Source organism: Cimex lectularius, unplaced genomic scaffold, assembly GCF_000648675.2.
Source record: "Cimex lectularius strain Harlan isolate CLEC.00 unplaced genomic scaffold, Clec_2.1 scaffold96, whole genome shotgun sequence".
Lineage (NCBI taxonomy): Eukaryota > Metazoa > Arthropoda > Insecta > Hemiptera > Cimicidae > Cimex > Cimex lectularius.
Window position 1 is genome coordinate 1,159,454 of NW_019392676.1, and position 7,206 is coordinate 1,166,659.

General features: G+C 31.7%; 1 long non-coding RNA gene across 2 annotated transcripts; it reads right to left on the reverse strand.

Moving 5' to 3' along the window:
- Nucleotides 1-4,076: 4,076 nt before the first annotated feature.
- On the reverse strand, nt 4,077-6,991 carry LOC112126434. 2 transcript variants are annotated; one of them, XR_002909968.1, is made up of 3 exons: nt 6,867-6,991; nt 5,192-5,277; nt 4,077-4,171 (listed from the first exon to the last, which is right to left on the reverse strand). It is a non-coding gene; the product is annotated as an uncharacterized LOC112126434 (long non-coding RNA). The 2 variants fall into 2 exon arrangements; XR_002909967.1 differs by having other exon boundaries at nt 6,852-6,991.
- Between the last annotated feature and the right edge of the window lie 215 nt (nt 6,992-7,206).

Consider the following 7,206-nt stretch of genomic DNA (forward strand, 5'->3'; position numbering starts at 1 on the left):
CTGCGGTACGGGCTACAATCTAGTTTAAAGCTTTTTATTAACCTATTTATTCTTGATATTGGCTCCAGTTGTAGGACTATTGTATTATTAACTTAGAGCCAAATCAAGCTAGGATTGTATGAGGTAGATAAAAAAACCTTATGCACTGCGTCCATTCGGTTTTACTCCTCAACATAGCGTTCGACTTTTTAATAGCCTTCATAGATTTGATAGTGGCTCCACTCATTTCTGAATTGAGGTTTTCTTTGAAAGGGAGTAAAACCCAATTTTCCTCTATAAAGTTTTCACATTGACATATACTTGCATCATCTTCTTCTTTGCTGGACTTACTCAAGGCAAGCATCTGCCAATCCCAATATTCCAAATGCCTTTTTAATCAGTAATGTATACATTACAGGTGTGCAATAATTCTAAAAAAATTTTAGTTTTGGTATTTCTCAACCCGTAGTTCTTACAGCTTGTATTTTTTTCTAGCTACCTAGCAGGAACACGATAGGTTTTTTTCTGTCCCAGCCAAAAATATGTGCTATCAAATTCATTAGGGATGGACACCTCGGTTTATCGAGAGCTGAAATACATGTTATTGTGTCATAAACAAATTTAAAAGTGGTTACATTACTTAATGATCAGACAGCCAAGAAGTTTTAAAATCATTAGCATCAAACCCAAACTAGTCGGTAATAGATCCAGAACTTCCAAACACCTACAAAATATGATAGTTAATTTCTTGGGAGCCGGGCACCAATTAAGTAATTCTGTAGAATAAGCAAGCAGGCAAGGAGATAGAAGACGACGTGCAACTCTAATTATAAGCTCGGAATCAAGATCAAATAAGAAATCTTCTATCGGAGATAAAACATAAGGAGACAACCTTAAACGCACCAGTTACAGTGAACCGGTAGTTTAAGTCTCCTTCATACCACATTACTTCCAGTAAAGAAAGAAAATAAAAGGAGTGATAGGATTCTATACAGGTCACTGGTATTCGTGAAAACATATATACAACATGGGTATATATATTTGTAGGTTATCCAAGAAACATCTGCCATCAATATTATCTCTGAATATTAAGCAATTGTCTAGTGGAAACATAATAACTGGTTCAAGAAGTTCCCATAAAAAAAAAAAAAATACAGCTACAACACGATCACCTTTTCCTTGTTAAAAGAAGGATCGAGACAATTGAATTGAACTAAAGTTGTAAGTTGAGGCTTGACTTTCTCGACCAAGACTTCTGCCTATCTGTGTGCTTGGTGAGTTGTTCCGCCATGGTATGAGTTCTTTAACATAATTTTTTCAAAATATATTACAATTTGGACTGTTACAGAATGCTTGTTCATTTAACAGTACATTGGTAGTACCCTAACCATCCCTAAACAATAGTACCAATAGTACAACAGTAATTACATTTATTAAGCATGTATTTACACAGTTTATAAACTGTCGTGAAATAGGTAAGGTATATACAGATTTGTATGAATCGACATCTAGTGTAATTTGATTTGACAGTATCATAGGCAATAGGACATATGATATGAAAATACATTTTCTCGTTCAAGGAAGCTAACGGACTTAGCTAATGGACGAAGACAAAACGAATTCAATAACTTGGTATCTTCGGAAGTTGGTAGATGCGATTCACAATTGCAATAGTTAGTTGAAAATAAAGGAAGACGCTTTGAATTATCACCTTAAGCTTTAATTAGTTTGAGGTTTTATTAGGTACGTTTCGATAGAGAAAAAAAAACTGCGCGAAAAAAGGGCGGCGAGAGTATCACACTTTCTGATAAGAGCTAATTTTCATCCCGTACAAGTAAATTACAATTAGAATAAAATCTGTGACCAAAAAAACTGACTTCGGTTCGCATAATATCGTAGAATCGCTGTATTCTGCTAATCTTACGAGCGATTAATTTATATGATTAAGAAATATCGTTACTGCTTGTAAGAATAATTAAACGACTCCAGTCCTTCAGTGCCCTAAAAGAAAACATTTCATTGTCTTCATGAATGTAAATTCGCGATGATGACGACGTATTATTGGAATCCATAATGAATACTAACATCCAGAATGGGTAATGAGGATAATCGGCCCGGAGGGAGGCCATATTGTCGACATTACAAACTCGTTTGCCATTAAGCATATTTCATAATATTTTATTGTTATAAATTTTTTTACGGTGTTTTTTAAAACATGGAAAATTTTGAGTCTAATTTGTATTTTTAAATTTTTAAATCAAATTCAAATAATAAAATCTTTTATTTACTACAGAAGAAAGTGTTTACGTTTTCGCGAAGTCTTAAGTGAGAAGTCTTTATCGGTGGAGATTTCGTTAAAATTCTTTAAACAACGGTGTGAAATTTGCAATGACTTGTAAACAATTACACTAGAACATGCCAAATAGTACTTATTTACTTTGAAAATGTTGATAAAATAGATAGAAGAACAGGGTGCTTCAAATTTGCATTTATTTAATTTTACACACTTCTTATTTTAGAGCAAAGATCGTTTTTCCTCCACTTGTTCGTTCAGCTTCAGTTGAATATTTTTTTCCAAAGGCTTTATAATTTGCCAGCCTTCTTGTACATCATGTTTATCAGTTAATTACCTCTACGAACCTTACACCATACGTGAGACGTTCTCTGCGGCAAAATGAGAAATAAATGGATATTCATCTCATCTTCTAAATCAAACGAGTTACAAACTATAGGGAAAAGGGTCGGTAGTTTTGTTTTTTGTTGTCGAAAATCTGTTGAATTATCTGCTTAAACCTCGTCACGAAACGCATCCATCACAGTGTACCTTGTGGCACTGGGAAAGAATTGACATCTTTATCTTTCACCGCATAAATAGAGAAATCATGATTTAGAAAGGATTTTTTTAACAGTCAGTAGATGAACGTGAAAGATCAATAACTTAACGGCTTTCGTCTCCGGATAAGCTGATCCTACAGTTTTATTACTATTTTTTGTTCATGAGGTTTACATAATTTATGAAAACAATCTAAAAATATAACTAAATCATTACTTCATCAGGGAAGGGTTTTATCTTGTTCTAGAGAGCTCAAGTCCTACAACTAAGTTGTGTGTAATCGCAATCGTAATTAGTGGGTTCCAGTGTGAGACCTAACAAAACTATTACTATTTCGTCTAAAAATATTGGCCCAATTAAAACAATGTTAGTTTAATAGATGAACTCTACATCTCAGAAATGCACCAACATAAATATTTTTACGAATAAATTGGTAACACTTACTTTTACTAATTATTCACAAGTAAGTTTTTTGCCTGCGATAATGTTGAACTACGGTTATACTTAATACTGCATTAATATTACGGACAAAGTAAAATATAAATTATTCTTTATATGAGGTCTTGGTTGAAATGAAAAAGTTAGTGTCACGAGCGGGATTCGAAACCCGAAGGTCGTGGGTTCGAATCCCTCTCGTCACACTAACTTTTTCATTTCAACCAAGACCTTACATACAAAGAATAATTATTTGAAAGAAGAAATTTGGTCAATCGACCACTAAATATAATGGGGGTAAAATATAAAAAAGTGCTAAGCATGCGATGTTATTTATTAAATAACTAAGTCGAAGGTATAATTATAATATTAAACATATTGAAAATTTAGATTTGTTTTAGTCCACACCGTGGCTACATATAATACAGCCTTCGTTTAAAATCAATCTCTCTTGCATTCGACAACAACTTACAAAAGGAGTTGCCTCCGAGAAGGGGAAAGTCAGGTATTAACACGTGTGTTGTTAAGGAGGGTTTTATGGCAGGGTTATAAAACTATTAGGGGGCTTAGGTCGTAAACATACATATATATATGTCCAGGAAGGTATGTTTGGAATAAATTTTATTTTCAGCCCTGTTACCCTGCTGGGGAAACTCGGCCTTACCGACAGATTTTTACGCTCGTAATGTCAGCCTGGGGAGGAAGAGTTTGGCAGGTAAAGAATCAAACTGAATATCTACACTGTTCCTAATTTAAGAAAACCACCAGGTATTCCAAAGAACGGGGGATCGTGTACAAAAACAAAACAATAAATTATGTACTACTTTTTTATTTTTTCCGTATTCATGTTGTCCTCTCTACTTTAGATTTATGAGTCTATCCTCCTCATCAGCACTTTTGTTTCAATCCAAGGTTCGAAGAAACCTGTAACAAAAATAAATTTAAAACCATAATGACTTATTATAAATAAAATGACGTGAAAATCGAAAACTTTCTTCTGTTATTGTTTTCATTGTCTTATGCAAATTTGTATAATTGTACTAACAATTAGAAATAAATATTATGAAGATTTGTGTGGTGATTAGTGACTGTTAATCGATAATTATTCAGAAATCGTGAGATGCGTTCTGNACATTATTTGTTTCCAATAAAACATAAAATAATCAACATTAATTTATGTTTATTATTTTTTTGTTGATTATTGTTGTTTTAAGGCTATTCATCACTGTTCTAATATGGGCCCTGAGGATGATCTCAATAAAGATCGAAACGTTGGCACGATAAAGAAAATGTTTTTCTGAAACCTATCACACCAGACCGCATCTCACGATTTCTGAATAATTATGAAGATTTGTTTCAATTTTTTTTTATCAGCAGATTGACCCAGTCAACATATTCTATTTTTGATTCGCTGTTTGGTTTGTCCATAATAAGTGTCAACACTGGATAACTGGATGGAGGTTAAAATTGTAATGTAAAATGGACGTGTGCTAGTTCTCATTCACATTACTAAGGTTAACTCAAAAATTCAAAATGGCTGAACCATACTTTTTAATACTGAAAGTAATTGTTAATATTTATTAACCGTGTAAATAATTAGAAATAGTTTCAAAGTCCTGATAAAAGTATAATATTCCGCAAAACTTCACGAAGAAAGTGGGTGTTTTCGTTTATTTCAATTTCGCCTTACCACTGCTTTTTATTAACAGTTGTAATATTAAGGCTTATCGCAATTGAGCCAATTTAATAATAAGTTAATAGCTTATGAATTTCCGCTTACTCGTTTAAGAAAAGCACCAGCAATTCCTAAGAATTGTGAAATCAATACCAAAATATTTAAAAATAAATTCTCGTTTTATAGCTTAATAATAAACTGTGTAATTGTACTACAGAAGTAATATGAATTAAAATATATACATTAAAACGAATATTATGAATTATAACCTTATAATTATAATATAACCCTTTGTAAATCTGAGATTTTTGGACATCCTCTGATGAAGAAATTATCAAATACGTCTCGCCAAAATCTGCTAACAGAGAAAATGAAACTTTTGTTATAAACTATTACAATAAAAGTAGCACTAAATGAAATGATATGAAAATCTAAGGACGAAATTTAATATTTATATCAAAATAAATAGTTTTTTTAACAGATTTTCAGAGGCGATGAAACTATGGTCGTTTCATTTTGGTCTGTGTATACTTGCTGTTTTGATTAGCATAACTAAAATGATAGGAAACGATGAAATTATTTAAATACCTATCTTTAAAATAGTATTATTTATTTTTGTTTGTTTAAAAACTGCTAAGGTTGAAGTCTTGTTCTAGATGGAAAGGAGTAGCATTAATATATAATTTTATTAACATTTTTCATTTTTTTCATCATTCATTTTTTCTTGGTTGTGTGTTGTTTTATTAAATTTGTAAGGATATAATAGGTGAAATAATAGACCATTTTCTTTTTAAAATCTTTATAGGCAAATTTTTCAAATTTAAAAATTCTTCCGGTCTCATTTTTAGCGTTTTTCTATTCTTAAGTCCTAAATATAAATGTATGATGATTAGTGACCGTTAATCGATAATTATTCAGAAATCGTCAGATGCGTTCTGGTGTGATGTAGGTTTCAGAAAAACATTTTCTTTATCGTGCCAACGTTTCGATCTTTATTGAGATCATCTTCAGGGCCTGGGATTTACAAACATTGTTTACATTTAACAAATGCATTTAGAATGTGGAAAAGTGAATTTATACAATGCAAAATATATTTTTTTATATTCAATCATTGTATTTCTATAGACAAAAATGTCTTTTCTATACCGACTTCCTTCCCCACCCCTACAAAATCCAACGTATATAAACATAAAACAGTAAAATTTCACTGGCACTCTCAACACGACACCCAAGAATGGCACAATTACACAGAAGACAAACACTTTGAGTGAGTAGAAATACTTTGATTGAATGTAAAAAATATATTTTGCATTGTATAAATTCACTTTTCCACATACTAAATGTATTTGTTAAATGTAAACAGGTTTGTAAATCCCAGGCCCTGAAGATGATCTCAATAAAGATCGAAACGTTGGCACGATAAAAAAAATGTTTTTCTGAAACCTACATCACACCAGAACGCATCTCACGATTTCTGAATAATCTTAAATATAAAATTTAAAAAAAAATTAAATTAGTTCATCAAACTTCCCTCTACTTAAATTCATGATTTTTATTTTGTCCATTGTTTACATATGTTCAAATAAGGTAAATATTTATCTATAATACAAGCTAGACGTTTTTTTATTTTATGCTTATCGCTTTCCGAAAAAGGGCACATGCATGTACTTTACCAAATATGTCCTTCAAAAAACGTGTTCATTACTATATTAATGTTAATTATAAATTAATGCTAATTTAAAAGTATTAATTTAAGCCTGAATCTCTGAACACCACTGAGTATGGAGAGAAGCTGAAACGTGCCTGCGAGATCAAATTAGCTGAGATAGATGAATTCACGCTTGATGAGATATTGTATACATTGCTGGTACTGTTTTTAATTTTCATTTATTTTAGTGTTAATAATTAATGTCAAATTCTTCGAATTACATGCAAATAACAAACTTAGAAGGGGAGTGGACACGGCGCTCATCACAGAAAGGTAAAGGTCCCTGGTTCGAATCCAGCGGCACGGCATTTGAACCCGACACTTACAAATGGCTTTTTCGCCAAAAGCACTGCCATCTCGAAGGTTCATACAACCTCGGAGCTGAAATGATAAAAGAAAAAAAATGTCAGATGAATTTCATGATTAATAAGACGATAAATTATATGTCTTAATTAAATTTCTTATCTGTTCACTTCAGTATCGTTTTACTAATTAATATAATAGCATTTGCATTAGTTGCTTTAGGAAGGTCGTGCATCACTGATATAAATAAAAACCAAAATGTAGAGAATATAA